This window comes from Henckelia pumila, chromosome 4, assembly GCF_033568475.1.
Source record: "Henckelia pumila isolate YLH828 chromosome 4, ASM3356847v2, whole genome shotgun sequence".
NCBI classification, from domain to species: Eukaryota; Viridiplantae; Streptophyta; class Magnoliopsida; order Lamiales; family Gesneriaceae; genus Henckelia; species Henckelia pumila.
In genome coordinates this window covers 143,548,228-143,568,943 of record NC_133123.1, presented here as the reverse complement: position 1 = coordinate 143,568,943, position 20,716 = coordinate 143,548,228, and the positions used below count along the sequence as shown (strand labels likewise).

Below are 20,716 nucleotides of genomic sequence, written 5' to 3'. Positions count from 1 at the left end.
AACTCACATTTTGACAGTTTAGCATACAGTTTCTCAGATCTCAGAGTCTTCAACATAGTTCTCAAATGCTCAGAATGTTCAATCAAATTCTTCGAATATATCAGAATATCATTAATAAAAATTATCACAAAATCGTCGAGATATTTCTGAAACACACGGTTCATCAAAGCCATAAACACAGCTGGAGCATTTGTCAGACCAAACGGCATAACTATAAACTCATAGTGGCCATACCTGGTTTTGAAAGCAGTTTTCGGAATATCAGAATCCCTAACTATCAGCTGATGGTATCCAGATCTCAGATCGATCTTGGAATACACAGAAGAACCCTGCAACTGGTCAAATAAATCATCAATATGAGGCAAAGGGTATTTGTTCTTTACCGTTGCCTTATTCAGTTGCCGGTAGTCAATGCACAATCTCATTGAACCGTCTTTCTTCCTGACAAGCAATACTGGAGCACCCCAAGGAGAAACACTGGGTCGAATGTATCCCTTGGCCAGTAAATCTTCCAACTGATCTTTCAACTCTTTCAATTTCACTGGTGCCATTCGATAAGGTGCTTTAGAAATCGGTGCAGTACCTGGCATCAGTTCTATGTTGAAATCAATCTCACGATACGGAGGTAGTCCTGGAATCTCATCAGGGAAAACATCCGCAAATTCACTAACCACTGGCAAATCAGCCAGGTTCGGGCTAGTTTTCGAAACGTCAACTGCATATACAATAAATCCCTCCATTCCTTTCTGCAAAAGTCGGGTCATTGATAATACAGAAATCAGAGGAATCTTAGCACGAGAACCCTTACCATAGAATTTCCATTCTTCAGCCATCTCAGGTCTGAACCTCACTATCTTCTGGAAACAATCTACGGTAGCTCTGTACTTGTTTAGCATATCAATCCCGATAATGCAGTCAAAATCAGACAAACCAAGCACAAAACAATCTATCTCTATCTCATTACCATCATACTGTAACAAACAATTCTTAACTGTCTGAATAGATATAAGACCTCTCCCCAAAGGAGAAGAAACAGATACTACAATAGGTAATGTTTCAACAGGCAAAGAATGTAATGAAGCAAATCGTGCAGAGATAAACGTATGGGATGCACCTGTATCTATCAATACATATGCGGGATAACCATAAAGAGAACAGTTACCTGCAATCACGGCATCTGGTGCTCCCTGTGCCTGTTCCTCCGTCAGTGCAAAGACATGAGCCTGTTGTCTCGATGACTGACTACCTGTCTGATTCCCTCCTGGCCTTGGCTTTTGCTGTGGATGTGATGGTTGGAAGGAATGAACAGAAGAGGCTTGCCTCGCAGGTTGAGCCACTGATCGTGATGACTCTGTACCTCGTGACTGTCCAGAACCTCTCTGAGGACACACCCTTGAAAAATGGCCAGTCTGATGGCATATATGGCACCTCCCAGATACACCTCGGCACTGATCGGTTGGATGACCTCCACTGCAATTGTTACAAAACACTCATGACTTCTGTTTCGTGCCACTGGAACTCGAAGAACTGCTCCCTGACTTTTTAAACTGTTTTCCCCGAGCTTGCAAATATCCTTTCTTGCCACTGCTACTACCACCACTTTCAAATCGAGGATGTTGTTGTGGAATGGGAGCTGAGATTTGTGACTTTCTCGGAGGCTGAGCGGTATACAAAGTTCCTCGCTGTTGTATCAAACCAGCTTCTGCTCCTTTGGCACTGTTCAAAGCATCAGCAAAATTATTCGGTTGCCTTGTGTTCACCAAAGTAAAGATGTCCGAATTCAGTCCATTAATGAACTGATCAGCCATAGCCTCGTCACTATCCGCAACATGTGGAGCAAAACATAGCAATGTAGAGAATTTGGCAACATAATCTTCAATATTTAAGTTGCCCTGCTTCAGGTTCGCAAATTCTGCACCTTTATCTTTGCGGTAAGACACGGAAAGAAGCGTTGGTAAAACTCAGTTTTGAAGATATTCCACGTCAGTACAGTTCCTCTACGCTCCAAATCTTTCTTGGTCGTGGACCACCAGCCCTTCGCAACCTCATGCAACTGATGTCCAATTAATCTGACTCTCCGCTCATCACCATAATCAAGCGAATCAAACAACATCTCCATGTCATCGAGCCATCCTTCACATACAACTGCATTTTCAGTACCGTTCAGAGTAGGCGGATGGTATGATTGAAATCTTTTCAATAATGTTTCCATCGGAGTGGCAGTCATATCTGTCATATCTCGAGAGGTACTTTCCTGTTCATTGCTCGGGACTGCAGCTTGAGGTACTATCAGTGTTACCACTATTTATTCCGGCAGAGGAGTATGAACTGTCTGCTCTAGTATAGGAGTAGGAACCTGTGGTCTAAGAGGAGGTCGTCCTGGTCGTCGACACATATCTGATGATCAAAATGGTTAGGATACCATTATCATCAAATCTATCTTAGTCGTCCTCTGATCATCTTACCTCTGATCAAGACTCGGTTCTGATTCAATCTAAAATAAATAATCGAAGTACTCAACCACGACATGCTTCCTATCAATTCCGATAATCAGGTAGCATATCATAATTTATCAGAACACATGCCTCTAATCATTCTAGATATTCCAGTAAGCATGCGTCTTTAATCATCATAAATCATACTTTCAAATAAAATAAATACAACATCATGTAATAAAATACTTGAAAATAAATCATGCTAGCATTTACAAAATGTAATTCAATCATGTAATTAAATCATAGCATAATAAAATAAATAAGCAAGGACGATGACTCGATCTACCCCACTTACTATCTAACTCAGTCCAGAATTTTCTCTCTCTGATACCACCTGTACCTGTATCGACCCGAGTTCTAATATCTCATTAATCAAATCATCGTAAATAATAGTCAAAGAATCAAAGACTAAATAAAATAAAAAAAAATTTTTAAAAGGGAGCACCTCGCTCGATCGGGGAAAAACACCCGATCGAGCGAGCCATGAAGCCCAACTCTCGCGTGAGAGCAATGTTGGCCTCGCTCGATCGGTCAAACTTCACCGATCGAGCGAGCCCAATGTGCTCACCTTACTGCCTTAGAATTAAAGGCCTCGCTCGATCGGTAGGAATCACCCGATCGAGCGGGCTCATTTTCCTGAAATTCCAACAGAATTTCATTTGCTGCCAACACATGTTCTATCATACATTTCTCATCTAACATCAACTCATACATAGTCTATACCAACTCAGAAACTAGTATGCATTCTAACATGATACAAGTTGATAGAAAAAGATCATCTCAAAGCCTTAAAATCAACATGATAGACTCATATATCAAACATGGAACATTGTATACAATATCAAGTCAAGTCCTAAGAAGTAATATACATAATCTTATATCTTGTGCATATTATTAAGACAAAAACCTCATAACCATTAAGTCTTGACATATGTAACTACAACATATTCATGTCTTTGGACTCAACACAAACATTGACAGCTCACAACCATCTAAACTCGGATCATCACGCTATTCCCCCATCCCTTGTTCTTCAAGATTGCTTTTGCCCTGTTCCACTCCCGCCTATTGCCATGACACATACAACACAACAATAGCCGGATAACTTCGGTGAGAAATATATTTCCCAGTAAAAGCAACTAAACATGCATAGCAAATCATATATCAAATTCATGATATAAAAGTAAATACAATGCATGTTTTAAAACAAGGTTCTCTAACGAATTCTCTTATTCATCGGTTGGGATCCCGAGAAGAAGATATCATAACTAACCACCGACTCTTCCGATCGAGGTGGGGCTACTTATCTTGCTTCTCTAGATTTTGAAGCCATTATATATGTAAATCAGACGCTAGGCTAAGTCAACCACTCAGGCCATACATATATAATCCCTCAAATCGTCTAATCGAACGTTTTCGTTCATTTCAAAATCAAAAAACAAGTCTTACAAGATGAATGCAACATATATCAACAAAATAGCATTAATTAAAATCAAGACTCATTCAACCATTCAAATACAACATATAAAAGCAAATAAGAAAATAAGTATGTGATTTAGGGAACTCGATACAAACCATCTCGAGTTATAATCCCAATCGAATCCTAGTTCACTTTTACCTTTAGATTGTGAGGTTTCAAGGCAACTTCAAGCTATCCAAATCTGAACATCACAATCACCAAACCTATCTCAAAATCTGCTCAAGCTTCAACCAAACTTCAAGGCAAAAAGCTACAAACCTTGTTCTTTCTTCTATCGGCTTCGAAGTCGAGATTATCGAGTTGATATCCCCTGTTTATGAACTGAAATCACAGCATATAAACCAAGTAAACATTAGCTACAACCCAGCAACATCTTAGTCCAAGATACAATAGCAAAACAGCCTCAAATCATAAACTCGGCGGCGTAACGATATAAACTCGGCAGTCCCGAAACTCAACTATAACAATTCTATAATTATACCAACTGTATATGATTCAAAACCAGCACTAATTCTTCAACATATCAACAGATATACTATCAAATACACAGCTGAAATCATAAGAACATAATCGGTAGCCATCCTTCAACCCGAACTCGATAGATAAAGAATACAATCTCAACAACAACAATTCATAACCACATCTGATCTCTGCCATTTTTGACTTCTATAACCATAATGAATCAAAAGAAAACTTACATCAAATCGAAGGTCTTCTTGCAAGGAGTCCAAAACCCTTTTCGGAATCGAAATCGGATACCCTTAACTCAAGATATAGCAATTTAAAGATGAAGAAGAAGCTTGGAGTTTCTTGCTCTTTTCTCTCGGTTCCTTCTCTAATGTTTCTGATGAAATATGGTCATACACACGTGAATACCTATTTTGCATACCAAGTGTCCACCAAGTTTCCATTATTTGCACTTTGGCCCCTCAAGTCTTCAATAAATGCAATTCAGTCCTTAAATTTTCAATTCATTCAATTTCAATCCTAATCAATTTAAGAATATTAGAATTTAAATTAAAACTCCAAATATTCTCAAATTAAATATTCTCGAATTAAAATTAAATAATTCCGGGCATTACAAAAGCCTCTTCTATCTCCAGCAGATCGTCCTTCGTTGTCTTACCAGCAACCTCCTGAAAATCATCATTCGTTGTTTCCGCAGCCTCCTCCTCCTCTGAACCTAATCCTTTTCTCTTTTTTGGAAGCACAACTGGTTTGGTCCTCAACCAGAAGTAGGCATAACGAGGTATGTTGGTCGGAACATTGATGGGGCAGCAAAAAATATATCTTTGTGGACGAGAAAAGCTCGGGTTGATGGTGATGGACATAGACATAGACATGGCAAGAGAAAACATTTTTCGTTGCGGTAACTAGTACGGGTTTGTTTGGGGTATTTTTTTAATCTCGTTCAATATATTTTTTTAAAAAATGACCTCTCCATGTGCATTTCAAATCACTTGGAGATGTCATTTAAAAAAAAAACGTTGACCAAATCTATATACCAAAATATTTCCAATAGGGGTATTTTTTTTTATCAACACTAGTTAATATTTTTTTTTTTAAAAAAATGACCTCCCCATGTGCATTTCAAATCACTTGGGGAAGTCCATTTTTTTGTTTAAAAAAAAGTTGACCAAATCTATATACCCAAATATCACGATTTAAAATGCACATGGGGAGGTTATTTTTTTAAAAAACAATGTTGACCAAGGTTAAAAAAAATACCCCATACTATGATTGGGGTATTTTTTTTTAACCTCAGTCAACATTTTTTTTAAAAAAATGACGGGATTAAAAAAAATGTTGACTGAGGTTAAAAAAAATAACCCAATCTGATTAAAAAAAATGTTGACCAAGGTTAAAAAAAAATACCCCATACTGTGATTGGGGTATTTTTTTTAACCTCAGTCAATATTTTTAAAAAAAATGTTAGTTTGAAAATGACCTTGCTCAACAAAATTTTTTTATTTATGACCTTCCTTAAAAAAATTGCAAAATGACCTTCAAATACAAAGGAAATGCAAAAACAAAACAAAGAAAAAAATTGAGAAGATTATATTTCAAAATCATGGTCAAACCTCCACTGGCGTGGCTACTATCGTCTTCATGATTACCCATATCTACAAAGTTAACCAAAGATTAAACCCAAATCACAGAATCTAAATCCCAAAAGATCTTATGAATTCTCTGATACCATAAATGTAGTGACTCATCCCGAAATCACCTACTAATTAAAACTTAATCATGAATTAAACATAAGAAGAACAAAATCTGAAATAACCAGCGGAAATTAAACTGTAATTGTACAACCCAATCGAACTGTAAAGAAATAATCTTATACAACCATATCAAAAACAGTACTATAAATACTCAAGGAAACAAAACATCGTCTTGATCGACGGGAACAAGGAACGTCGCTTACAGAAGTGAGAATGATCCGACGGGAACAAGGACGGCGCTTACAGAAGTGAGAATGATCCATGGTGCAGTTATTAATGGGATGGAAGTTACGGAATTGTGTGGTTTAAATTTGAATCTCAATTAACTCATTTCCTTTTTTAGCCATACGCACCTCCTTGTACACGCACCTCTTCATACGGGAGAGAAGTTATTTAGTTAAATAAATCCAAAAAGGGACCTCCCCATGTGCAATTCAAATCACTTAGGGAGATCATTTTCTTTTTTTAAAAAAAACTGACCAAATCTATATACCAAAATATCTCCTATAGGGGTATTTTTTTAATCTCGGTTCATTTTTTAAAAAAAATTACCACTCCATGTGCATTTCAAATCACTTGAGGAGGTCATTTTTAAAAAAATTGACCAAATCTATATACCCAAATATCCCCCATCATGTCAGACCAAGAATCACATTTTAAAAGTAAAAAAGGTTTTTAGAATATATATATATATATATATATATATAATATTTGGAATTTGATACATAGACAAGCGGCGTTGATAGATTTCTTCATCTCCAGCATATAATCATCCTTCATTGTCTCACCATCCTCCATCTCTTAACCTTCTCGTTTTTTTGGAAGCGCATGAGCATGAACAAATACAGCTGGTTTGGGTTTCATCTCGACGTTGGGACGACGATGCACTATGGGTGACGGAATATTGATGGGAAAGCTCTGTGGAAGAGGGAATCTCAGTGGACGCAGAGGGGTGATATCGATGGACATCGACACAGCAATAGAGCACATTTTTTGTTGTCGTAGCTAGATGAGTTTGTCGGTTGGGTTTGTGGTTTTTGAAGAGCACGTATGGTCAATCTTTTATGGTAACCTTTACATTTTTTTAAAAAAAATTTAAATACATATACATACATGCATGTATGCATGCTTACATTTAAATATACAATATTATAATATACTATAGTTAAATTAATTTGATCATTAATATTTAATTACTTTATTTGAATATTGTGTCAAATTACTTGATAATGTCATAGCTAAGTGTAGCTAGCTTCACAGTCTAATTTGTGAATTCGTAATACATTTTACATAACTGACGTAAAATTCGATCAACATTTTTTTAAAAAAAAATTACCTCCCCATGTGCATTTAAAAATTACCAACCCAATTTTCTTCTTCATCTACCAAGAAATTCAATCGTCCTCCGACCGCCGTCCGATTCAAGATTCTGGGGAAAAAAATTAACGGGAAGGAAAATGATTTTTTTTCAAAAGACGAGAGATTGAGTATCACATGAAGAAAGCTTTGGAGGAGGGAAAAAACATGTTTGAGAAGAATATTAATGATGGTGAGTAACGTCATTTAAAACCACGAGTACATTCGTGTTTGTTTTTTTAATCTTTAAATATTTTTTGAACGGGGCAAATGAGATGCAGCGTGGGACATGCATATTATCATTTTCATTAAATGATTTTTGTAAGCACGTTGTTCATCCGATCCCATGAAAACCCTTGAAACAAATTTTCCCTCTGAGTCCCAGAAAATCATAAATATGTACCTCCAATTTACTCAGGCACTAGACTTGGAAAAATTTTCCAACTGTCAAAAACAAACCAGTGTAAGGAAAAATATTAGCTAGACCATTGGCGTCCCCCTAATTCCAACATCCGATGCTCGAATTTTTCCCGGTTGTCGCAAACAAACCAATGTAAGTAAAAATGTTTAGCTATACCATTGACATGTGATTGTTATTTTTTTTAAATTTTTTTTTATTGAAATAATTGTGAACTCCACCATGCATTCGTTGCGGGGAGCAAACAACATTGGCGACCCTGAATGGGATGATCATATCAAGAAATTACTTGAAAACCTTGTTGGATGTCGGTTGTGCTTCAGATCCTGTTGAATTCCTGGAGCTTAAATTTCCACGCGTTGGAGGCGAAATACGATCAATTTTTATCCTATTTCTTAAAACTTTTGAAGCGAGTCGCAAGAATGATGATAAATAAGGAGATGAGAACAACTAATTCCCGTTCTTAAATATGTACCTCCAATTTACTCATGCACTAAACTTGGAAAAATTTCACAAATGTCACAAGTGTAAGTAAAAATATTTAACTAGACCATTGACGTCCCCCTAATTCCAACATCCGATGCTCGAATTTTTCACGAATGTCACAAACAAACCATTGAAAGTAAAAATGTTTAGCTATACCATTGACATGTGATTGTTATTTTTTTAAATTTTTTTTGAAGTAATTGTGAACTCCACCATGCATGCGTTGCGGGGAGCAAACGACATTGGCGACCCTGAATAGGACGATCATATCAAGAAATTACTTGAAAACCTTGTTGGATGCCCATTGTGCTTCAGATCCCATTGAAGACTTGGAGCTTAAATTTCCATGCGTTGGAGGCGAAATACAATCAGTTTTTCTCCTATTTCTTAAAACTTTGGAAGCGAGTCGCTAGAATGATGATAAATAAGGAGAGGAGAACAACTAATTCACGTTCTTATCAAATTGTAATTTTGGTGGATTGTCTCAAAAAATACTTGTTTTTTTTTACTTTCGATTATATTGGTTACGATGCTGCTGGTTTGTATCAAGTATACTCTATATTCTTGTTTGAGATTCGTTCCTAAAATTGTTGAATGAATATTCACCAATCTGTAGAAATCGGTCTCATTCTACTGATAGCTAGTTTATGGTTTGTGCAAAGTCTATGGTAGGGGTATTTTTTTTCTCAACCTTAGTCAACATTTTTTTCTCAACCTTAGTAAAAAAAAAAAAAAAGCGTTGACCAAATCTAGATACCAAAATATTTCCAGTAGGGGTATTTTTTTCTCAACCTTAGTCAACATTTTTTTTAATAAAAAAATGACCTTCCATTGTGCATTTCAAATCACTTGGGAAGGTCATTTTTCTTTTTTTTTTTTAAAAAAAAATTACCCAAATCTATATACATAAATATCCCGATTTGAAATGCACAAGGGGAAGTCATTTTTTTTATAAGAAATGTTGATCGAGGTTAAAAAAAATACCTCCTACTATGATTGAGGTATTTTTTTTAAACCTTGGTCAACATTTTTTTTAAAAAATGACCTACCCATGTGCATTTCAAATCACTTGGGGAGGTTTTTTTTTTAAAAAAAATGTTGACCAAATCTATATACCAAAATATTTCCATATTGGAATGGGGTATTTTTTTTCTCAACCTTAGTCAACATTTTTTTAAAAAAAATGACATCCCCATGTGCATTTCAAATCATTTGGGTAGGTCATTTTTCTTTTTTAAAAAATGACCAAATCTATATACCAAAATATCCCGATTTGAAATGCACATGGGGAAGTCATTTTTTTAAAAAAAATGTTGATCGAGGTTAAAAAAAAATACCCCTACTATGATTAGGGTATTTTTTTAACCTCGGTCAACATTATTTTAAAAAAAAAACGAGCTCTCGACGTGCATTTCAAATCACTTGGGTAGGTTATTTTTTTTAAAAAAATTGACCAAATCTATATACCTAAATATTTCAGTATGGGTATTTTTTTAACCACTATTTAATTAATATTATATGGTGTAAAAAAATATTGAAAAACTTACTAATAAATTTAATAACAAGTCTAATTAGATAAGAGCATATATTAGTAAATAATTAGAAAAAAATTAGATCAACATATCAAAATTAGTTCTTCTTGACAACGTAGATTTGAAATAAAGTTATTATACTGGTCCATGCTTGTAAACATTTTTGCATAGGGACGGTTGGTGACGTAAAACATATTTTTTGATAGGACGTGAGAATTATGTGGGAAGAAATTTTATGCAATATTTTATGTAATTATTATTTGTAACATTTTTAATTATTTGCATGTGGGTGGTTGGCGACATATAATAACACTTTATTGACGATACACACATATTGTTAAAAAATATGACGGACGATGTCACTGGGACTATGTTAAAGAACATAGCCACAGTGACTTTGAGGTCCAACAATGGAAAGTGTTTTTCAAACACTCCTGCGAGATCAGATTATAGTAAAGCTTCCTTCAAAACATTCAAGAACATTTGATGTTCATTTCATTACTCCAAATGGATTGGAAACTTGTCACGATGTATTATATCCATTCTCAAACTCATTCTTACTCCAAGTGAAATAGGTCTAACTTTAAGAATATACTATATACATATATATTTGGAATCAAATACATTTACAAGTGGTATCCAAAGCCTCTTCCATCTCCAGCAGATCGTCTTCATTGTTTCAGCAACAGCCTCCTGAAAATCATCATTCGTTGTCTCCGCAGCCTCCTCCTCCCCCCTCCTTCTCCTCCTCCTCCTCTGAACTTGGACCTTTTCTCTTTTTTGGAAGCATAGCTGGTTTGGTCCTCAACCGGAAGTAGGGATGCCGAGGTACGTTGGCCGGAACATTGATGGGGCGGAAACAAATATAGATTTGTGGACGAGGAAAGCTCGGGTTGATGGTGATGGAGATAGACATGGCAGGAGAAAACATTTTTTTGGTTGCGGTAGTTAGTACGAGTTTGTTTGGAGTATTTTTTTTAATCTCGGTCAATATTTTTTTTAAAAAAAAATGACCTCCCCATGGGAATTTCAAATCACTTGGGGAGGTTTTTTTTTTAAAAAAGAAATGTTGACCAAATCTACATACCAAAATATTTCCAGTAGGGGTATTTTTTTTTCTCAACCTTAGTCAACATTTTTTTAAAAAAAAATGACATCCCCATGTGCATTTCAAATCATTTGGGTATGTAATTTTTCTTTTTTAAAAAAAATGACCAAATCTATAAACCCAAATATCCCGATTTGAAATACACATGGGGAAGTCATTTTTTTTTAAAAAAAATGTTGATCGAGGTTAAAAAAAATACCCCTACTATGATTGAGGTATTTTTTTTTAACTTCGATCAATATTTTTTTAAAAACAAATGAGCTCCCCACGTGCATTTCAAATCACTTGGGTAGGTTATTTTTTTTAAAAAAAATTGACCAAATCTATATACCCAAATATTACAGTATGGGTATTTTTTTAACCTCTATTTAATTAATATTATATGGTGTAAAAAATTATTGAAAAACTTACTAATAAATTTAATAACAAGTCTAATTAGATAAGAGCATATATTAGTAAATAATTAGAAAAAATTAGATCAACACATCAAAATTAGTTCTTTTTGACAACGTAGATTTGGAATGAAGTTATTATACTGGTCCATGCTTGTAAACATTTTTGCATAGGGATGGTTGGTGACGTAAAACATATTTTTTGATGGGACGTGAGGATTATGTGGGATGAAATTTTATGCAATATTTTATTTAATTATTATTTGTAACATTTTTCATTATTTGCATGTGGGTGGTTGGCGACATATAATAACATTTTATTGACGATACGAACATATTGTTAAAAAATGTGACGAACGATTTCACTGGGGCTATGTTAAGGAACATAGCCCCAGTGACTTTGAGGTCCACCAATGGAAAGTGTTTTTCAAACACTCCTGCGAGATCAGATTATAATAAATCTTCCTTCAAAACATTCAAGAACATTTGATGTTCATTTCATTCCTCCAAATGGATTGAAAACTTGTCACGATGTATTATATCAATTTTCAAACTCATTCTTACAGATGAACACCAAGATCACATGATATTTCAAAAGTGAAATAGGTCTAACTTTAAGAATATAATATATACATATATATTTGGAATCAAATACATTTACAAGTGGCATCCAAAGCCTCCTCCATCTCCAGCAGATCGTCTTTGTTGTTTCAGCAACAGCCTCCTGAAAATCATCATTCGTTGTCTCCGCAGCCTCCTCCTCCTCCTCCTCCTCCTCTTTCTACTCCTCTGAACCTGGACCTTTTCTCTTTTTTGGAAGCACAGCTGGTTTGGTCCTCAACCGGAAGTAGGGATTCCGAGGTACGATGGCCGGAACATTGATGGGGCGGAAATAAATATAGATCTGTGGACGAGGAAAGCTCGGGTTGATGGTGATTGAGATAGACATGGCAAGAGAAAACATTTTTTTGGTTGCGGTAAATAGTACGAGTTTGTTTGGAGTATTTTTATTAACCCCGTTCAATATATTTTTTTTTTTTTATAAAATGACCTCCCCTTGTGCATTTCAAATCACTAGGGGAGGATTTTTTTTTTTTTTTTAAAAAATGTTGACCAAATCTATATACCAAAATATTTCCAGTAGGGGTATTTTTTTTCTCAACCTTAGTCAACATTTTTTTAAAAGAAAAGACATCCCCATGTGCATTTCAAATCATTTGGGTAGGTCATTTTTATTTTTTAAAAAAATGACCAAATCTATATTTCCAAATATCCCGATTTGAAATGCACATAAGGAAGTCATTTTTTTTAAAAAAAATGTTGATCGAGGTTAAAAAAATACCCCTACTATGATTGGGGTATTTTTTTTAACCTCGGTCAACATTTTTTTTAAAAAAATGAGCTCCCCACGTGCATTTCAAATAACTTGGGTAGGTTATTTTTTTTAAAAAAAATTGACCAAATCTATATACCCAAATATTCCAGTATGAGTATTTTTTTTAACCTCTATTTAATTAATATTATATGGTTTAAAAAATTATTGAAAAACTTACTAATAAATTTAATAACAAGTCTAATTAGATAAGAGCATATATTAGTACATAATTAGAAAAAATTAGATCAACACATCAAAATTAGTTCTTCTTGACAACGTAGATTTGGAATGAGTTATTATACTGGTCCATGCTTGTAAACATTTTTGTATAGGGACGGTTGGTGACGTAAAACATATTTTTTGATGGGACGTGAGAATTATGTGGGAAGAAATTTTATGCAATATTTTATGTAATTATTATTTGTAAAATTTTTAATTATTTGCATGTGGGTGGTTGACGACATATAATAACATTTTATTGACGATACGCACATATTGTAAAAAAATGTGACGGACGATTTCACTGGGGCTATGTTAAGGAACATAGCCTAGTGACTTTGAGGTCCACCAATGGAAGTGTTTTTCAAACACTCCTGCGAGATCAGATTATAGTAAAGTTTCCTTCAAAACATTCAAGAACATTTGATGTTCATTTCAATCCTCCAAATGGATTGGAAACTTGTCACGATGTATTATATCCATTCTCAAACTCATTCTTACAGATGAACACCAAGATCACAAGATATTTCAAAAGTGAAATAGGTCTAACTTTAAGAATGTACTATATACATATATATTTGGAATCAAATATATTTACAAGTGGCATCCAACGCCTCCTCAATCTCTAGCAGATCGTCTTCGTTGTTTCAGCAACAGCCTCCTGAAAATCATCATTCGTTGTCTCCTCCTCCTCCTCCTCCTAATCCTCTGAACCTTGACCTTTTCTCTTTTTTGGAAGCACAGCTGGTTTGGTCCTCAACCGGAAGTAGGGATGCCGAGGTACGTTGGCCGGAACATTGATGGGCGGAAACAAATATAGATCTGTGGACGAGGAAAGCTCGGGTTGATGGTGATGGAGATAGACATGGCAAGAGAAAACATTTTTTTGGTTGCGGTAGTTAGTACGAGTTTGTTTGGAGTATTTTTTTTAAACTCGATCAATATTTTTTTTTTAAAAAAAATGACCTCATGTGCATTTCAAATCACTCAGGGAGGTTTTTTTTAAAAAAAATAATGTTGACCAAATCTATATACCAAAATATTTCCAGTAGGGATATTTTTTTTCTCAACCTTAGTCAACATTTTTTTTTAAAAAATGACATCCCCATGTGCATTTCAAATCATTTGGGTAGGTAATTTTTCTTTTTAAAAAAAATTACCAAATCTATATACCCAAATATCCCAATTTGAAATGCACATGGGGAAGTCATTTTTTTTAAAAAAATGTTGATCGAGGTTAAAAAAATTCCCCTACTATGATTGGGGTATTTTTTTTAAACTTCGGTCAACAGTTTTTTTTTTAAAAATGAGCTCCCCACGTGCATTTCAAATCAATTGGGTAGATTATTTTTTAAAAACAAATTGACCAAATCTATATACCCAAATATTCCAGTATAGGTATTTTTTTTAACCTCTATTTAATTAATATTATATGGTGTAAAAATTATTGAAAAACTTACTAATAAATTTAATAATTAATATTATATGGTGTAAAAATTATTGAAAAACTTACTAATAAATTTAATAACAAGTCTAATTAGATAAGAGCATATATTAGTAAATAATTAGGAAAAATTAGATCAACACATCAAAATTAGTTCTTCTTGACAACGTAGATTTGGAATGAAGTTATTATACTGGTCCATGCTTGTAAACATTTTTGCATAGGGACGGTTGGTGACGTAAAACATATTTTTTGATGGGACGTGAGAGGTATGTGGGAAGAAATTTTATGCAATATTTTATGTAATTATTATTTGTAACATTTTTAATTATTTGCGTGTGGGTGGTTGGCGACATATAATAACATTTTATTGACGATACGCACATATTGTTAAAAAATATGACGGACGATTTCACTGGGGATATGTTAAGGAAAATAGCCCCAGTGACTTTGAGGTCCACCAATGGAAAGTGTTTTTCAAACACTCCTGCGAGATCAGATTATAGCAAAGCTTCCTTCAAAACATTCAAGAACATTTGATGTTCATTTCATTCCTTCAAATGGATTGGAAACTTGTCATGATGTATTATATTCATTCTCAAACTCATTCTTACAGATGAACACCAAGATCACAAAATATTTCAAAAGTGAAATAGGTCTAACTTTAAGAATATACTATATACATATATATTTGGAATCAAATACATTTACAAGTGGCATCCAAAGCCTCCTCCATCTCCAGTAGATCGTCTTCGTTTTCTCAGCAACAGCCTCCTGAAAATCATCATTCGTTGTCTCCGCAGCCTCCTCCTCCTTTGAACCTGGACCTTTTCTCTTTTTTGGAAGCACAGCTGGTTTGGTCCTCAACCGGAAGTAGGGATGCCGAGGTACGTTGGCCGAAACATTGATGGGGCGGAAACAAATATAGATCTGTGGACGAGGAAAGCTCGGGTTGATGGTGATGGAGATAGACATGGCAGGAGAAAACATTTTTTTGGTTGCGGTAGTTAGTACGAGTTTGTTTGGAGTATTTTTTTTAATCTCGGTCAATATTTTTTTTAAAAAAAATGACCTCCCCATGTGCATTTCAAATCATTTGGGTAGGTCGTTTTTCTTTTTTTTAAAAAAAAGACCAAATCTATATACCCAAATATCCCGATTTGAAATGCACATGGGGAAGTCATTTGTTTTTTAAAAAATGTTGATCGAGGTTAAAAAATACCCCTACTATGATTGGGGTATTTTTTTTAACCTCGGTCAACATTTTTAAAAAAAAAAAATGAGCTCCCCACGTGCATTTCAAATCACTTGGGTAGATTATTTTTTTTAAAAAAAATTGACCAAATCTATATACCAAAATATCCCAGTATGCGTATTTTTTTAACCTCGGTCAACATTTTTTTTAAAAAAATTACCTCTCCATGTGAATTTCAAAATTAACAAACCACTTTCCTGCTTCATCTACCAAGAAATTCAGCCGTCCTTCAACCGCCGTCCGATTCAAGATTTTGGGGAAAAAAATTAACGGGAAGGAAAATTATTTTTTCAAAAGATGAGAGAGTATCACATGAAGAAAGCTATGGAGGAAGGGAAAAACATGTTTGAGAAGGAAATTAATGATGGTGAGTAACGTCATTTAAAACCACTAATACATTTGTATTTGTTTTTTTTAATCTTTAAATATTTTTGAAGGGGGCAAATGGGATGCAACGTGGGAAATGCATATTATCATTTTCATTAAACGCTTGTTGTAAGCACGTTGTTCATCCAATCCCATGAAAACCATTGAAACAAAATTTTCCTCTGAGTCCCAAAAAATCATAAGTATGTAACTTCAATTTACTCAGGCACTAGACTTGGAAAAATTTCCCAAATGTCACAAACAAACCAGTGTAAGCAAAAATGTTTATCTAGACCATTGACGTCCCCCTAATTCCTGTTTCCGATGCTCGAATTTTTCCCGGATGTTCCAAGCAAACCAATGTAAGTAAAAATGTTTAGCTATACCATTGACATGTGATTGTTATTTTTTTAAAATTTTGTTGAAGTAATTGTGAACTCCACCATGTATGTGTTGCGGGGAGAAAACGACATTGGTGACCCTGAATGAGACGATCATATCAAGAAATTACTTGAAAACCTTGTTGGATGCCCGTTGTGCTTCAGATCCTGTTGAAAACTTGGAGCTTAAATTTCCACGCGTTGGAGGCAAAATACAATCAGTTTTTCTCCTATTTCTTACAACTTTGGAAGCAAATCGCAAGAATGATGATAAATAAAGAAGGAGAGGAGAACAACTAATTCACGTTCTTATCAAATTGTAATTTTGGTGGATTGTCTCAAAAAATACTTGTTGTTTTTTTAATTTTGATTATATCAGTTACGATGCTGCTGGTTTGTATGAAGTACTCTATATTATTGCTTGAGATTCGTTCCTAAAATTGTTGAATGAATATTCACCAATCTCTAGAAATCGTTCTCATTCTACTGATAGCTAGTTTATGGTTTGTGCAAAGTCTATGGTTTAATTGGTTATATTTTGTAATTTCCGTAAATGTGTTTTCAATCGATCAATTAGAGTAGAATCGTCTACTGCATGTCTAAAATATTTTTTATGTAATATAAAGATATATATTGAATGTTTAAAAGTTTGTGTAAATTTTTAAACATGTTTTATTGAGGTATAGAATTGATGTAGCAAAAAATTACTTGTATTCGACACGTTGCTTCCGCAAAATCCGGAGTATCAACAAATTCTTGTATGCTCCCAGTCGAGATATTCAGTAGGTTGTTCCTACGTCACAAAACAAAGTCAGGGGAGCCGAGAGGGTTTTCGACGAAGGCACTCCGATGCTCAAGTCAGTGATTACTCGAGGAATAATAATCGAGAGTAGAGCGTTATAGTGCTAAAGAAAGGGTGTACCTTAATAATGAGGTGACTTGAACTATTTATAGATATTCGAAGAGTTTCACGGGCTTGAGACTCTTATGTGATTTTGTAAAATTAAGGGTCTGCTTGAATTAAATATCAATAATAATTAAATAAGTTTGGGCCTAAAAAATATTTGGTGTGGACCTTTAAGATCGAGCCTAGGCCCAATGGACTGTTTAGATGTAACCCATCATAGGCCCCCCACTCTCGGCATGTCACTTACATCGAGAAGACCGATAGTAGGAAATCTTGTTAGAATATTTTCAAAAATTTAGTTGTCAAAAACGAATAATATTTTCCACCTCGTGGGGGCTCGGGGTCAACGCCCCTGAAAGCTCTTCAGATATGGAGATACCGTGATGAAGTAACTGTAGTAGGACTGTGAAACAATGAAAGTCTAGACAGTATGAATTAAAATCCTGGAAAAATATAATTGGACAGGAATCAAAGTCCTGCAAGAATAATAATTGTAGAAACACAGTAGAACTGTGACAGAAATAATTGTTATAAGTTCAGCACCGTTGTGATGACTCGGGCACTAATCTCTCAAATCATAACGGTTAATTCAAGATCAAATAATAACATTTAATCCAATAACACATTTAATCCAATAACAAGAATTAAGATAAAGTAATCAAAGGCCCCAAAATTATTTTTTTTAAATTTGACCTGCGCGCGCACGGGGATCACTCCTCGCGCGTGCGCAGTTCAATGGGGCAGCAGCCCCATGGCTTAGCCTGCGCGCGCGTGAGCAGGGCTCGCCCGTGCGCAGGCCAAGCGGCCAGAAAAATTTAAAAAAACCCCTCAGCTGCTGTCAAGGCTTCTATGATCCCTCTTAACAATTCTACCAAGTCATTTATGCATCAAACATGGTAAACAAGTCATTAACAAGATTAACATAAACTTCAACATCTCAAGGCAAGAGTAACACAACTAGATCAAGTGTTATACATATCAAAGTAGTAGAATCTCTAGACCAAAAGTTCAAGTCTATCAACTACAATATCAATATTCTTGAACCAACAAAAGTTGACAGCAACTATACAATCTCAACTTGATTCAAAACATCTAAGTAACAGCAACCTCTATTCTTAACCCGAGTCTCCACTCTAAATCTCTCAATCTCAAGCTTCCATGTCAAGTCTGACTCGTATACTCTTCAACCTGATGCAATGCACACATACAAGCAAAACAACAGCTGGATAACTCCGATAAAAATAAATCTCAGTATGAAAGACATATATATAAATCAAATAGATATAATTCAAATAATAAATCTACTATCACAATCATCATTTCTTATATCCTTACCTGTCAAATATCTTTCAAAGAAAATTCATTCAATAACATAAAGACTCAAAGACAAGTCGAGGGTTAAAGGATTCAAGTCTCACATAATCGATATTTTCAAAAATTATCTCATTGGGATCCCGGGAATATAATAAGTCCCAAAATCAAGCCTCCCACCTACGCTCCCGATCGAGGTGGTAACAATCTCTTATTCCCTGGACTGTGAACACTATACTGAGAATCGTGGCAAAAAGAAATCAAGTCAGATCTCTAGCCTCTCATATACAAGTTTACCACGTCCAATATTTTCTTTTCGATTCTGTTTTCAGGGTTTTGAAAGAATTGTGGCTCAAAAGGTTTACTCTCAATTCTATAACCCATCTACCAGAACTTAACAACTCAAAATAATCTAAACTCATCAATCTCAAATAAATTATCATGTCTAAATCAAACAACTCATATATCTACCAAACAAATCAACTAAGTCAAGTAATTCATATAGATCATATAAATGAAACACCTAATCATGCATGTATGTGATTTAATAAACTCGAAAACCACCACGTTCTCGAGTTATTCTACCTGTCGAGGTTAATGTCGAATCATACCTTTATTATGAACTCAAATCTCTGAACTCTGGCACTTCTTGATCACATACAAGTTGTCCCAAAAATATGCACTTCCTTCAAAAATCTGCTCACTCAACTCTTGTTAATTCATACTCTAATTGTTCCCAACTAGAAGCCAACTTCACGTCAATTCGGACTCGTCGACTTGAACTCGATATCCTTCAACTTCAATCTGAATTTGAAGTATGTTACAACTCAATATTAGCTTCCCAAACTCATTTCAACTCATCAAAGTTTAATCAACTTCAAGGCTTGTCAATAACCAAAAATCCAATCGACGACGAATCAATTCGAAACCGATGATTTAATATTTTAAACCTCAACCAAACATTGATATCTAACTCATATCACTATCATTCCATCACTACAATTTCGAAATCAGCACTTGCGTTTTTCAAAAATTTGACAAACAAGAACCGACGACGTAACAGCTCGAATTCGGTAATTTCAACATCATAAACAACATCTTATCTACCAAATAATCTCATTTCCATATTCATTTCCAGCATTTATACACGTTTTCAGCAGCATATAATTTTCAGAAATTTTAGAAAATAATCAATAAATGAAAAACATGTCCAAACAACGATTTTTTTACGATCCATCTTAAATATACTATCGTCGTATAAACTAGAACACGTTTATACAGTCAAATCTTAATTCTAACAATATCACCAAAATTAAACCATCGTAGAATTTATCCAAACTTACGTCAAAGTGTAGCACTCGAAGCCGTGATCGAAAATATAAGATCAATTTGAAATTCTACCGGCCGGATTGATTTCTATAAAAATTGGAAGACAAGAATCGGCCATGGGAGCTTCTTCTTCAATGTTTCTGCTTCCCTTCGTTCATTTTGCTGAGTGGAATGAATTGGTTGTACCAATTCATATATGTATCACACGTGTGATCCCACTCACATGCCTAATTGCATTTTGGTCCCTGAGAGCTTGGTTATTTGCAAATCAATTCTTCCTTAAGTATTTGCTTCTAAATAGATCCTTTTTATATCCAAAATCATAATAAAAATATTAAATCTCATAAATATTCAAGCCAAATATTTTATTCTTTTAATTTAAGAATCCCGAAATTTAATTCTCAAATATCCGTAAATTCTCCAATTAAATATTTTCAGCTCGAAAATTACATCTCTAATTTCCATAAATTCCCAAATAATATTTTTCCAACAATTCGGAATTTATATCGTAAATTTCATAATTAATAACTTAATATTTTCAGGGCCTTACAACCGTATTATGTTTTCATCACAACTTACTAACACAATTTGGTATTTGAATTTGTTTATTGCAGTATACGGTATTCCAAAAACTGACAAAG

General features: G+C 34.6%; 1 long non-coding RNA gene across 1 annotated transcript; it reads right to left on the bottom strand.

Moving 5' to 3' along the window:
* Window positions 1–18,358: 18,358 nt before the first annotated feature.
* LOC140867799 (uncharacterized) lies at window positions 18,359–20,218 on the bottom strand. Its single transcript, XR_012145271.1, has 3 exons — window positions 20,090–20,218; window positions 19,358–19,550; window positions 18,359–18,623 (listed from the first exon to the last, which is right to left on the bottom strand). It is a non-coding gene; the product is annotated as an uncharacterized lncRNA (long non-coding RNA).
* Window positions 20,219–20,716: the final 498 nt, after the last annotated feature.